We start from the raw sequence: 654 nt of genomic DNA, 5'->3' as shown, positions 1-654 counted from the left end.
TGATATTGTTAACTTTAAAGAGATCGTAGCGAATTGACGAACATATTGCAAAGCGAAAATATAGAAAACATTAAAGTGAAAAGAATTTGCGTTTTACTTGTGTTTGCCTTAAATAATAATTTAATGTTAATTAAATATACACCATTTTATGAGAAACAAACAGTAATGTTCAATAATTAATGTTATAAAGTTTAATAAGGGGCTCAAATTTCACCTTCTCCACCGAATTTTGAACTTTTTCATCCATATATTTATCTATTTATCCCTGTCCATTTATTCATAAAATATATTTGTCAACTAAGTGTGGCCGTCCTATAGAGGACGGTGTTACTGTTGTTTTTAACCCTAGGAAGACACTCATATCTATCTCTTTATACACATATCTATATGCTTATTGAATTTAAAATTTTGAAAACGTGGTTTCAAAACGGAAAAAAAATTTCAAAATTTTAAGGTGGGGAAGGGGTAATTTTTTTTTTTTTTTCATATTCGTAATCTCCGACATCTAAAACGTAGGGATCCGAAAATTTTCCAAATAAAAAAAAATGCATTTTTCAAGGAGAGTTGCAAAACTGCATTAGCCCCGAATTTTTCCCTCAACTTTGATGCGATAGTAATTGAGGTTGCTAATAAAATAATGTAGATAAAGTTTGG

This window comes from Octopus bimaculoides, chromosome 11, assembly GCF_001194135.2.
Source record: "Octopus bimaculoides isolate UCB-OBI-ISO-001 chromosome 11, ASM119413v2, whole genome shotgun sequence".
Taxonomy (NCBI): Eukaryota; Metazoa; Mollusca; class Cephalopoda; order Octopoda; family Octopodidae; genus Octopus; species Octopus bimaculoides.
This window is presented reverse-complemented; position numbering follows the sequence as displayed.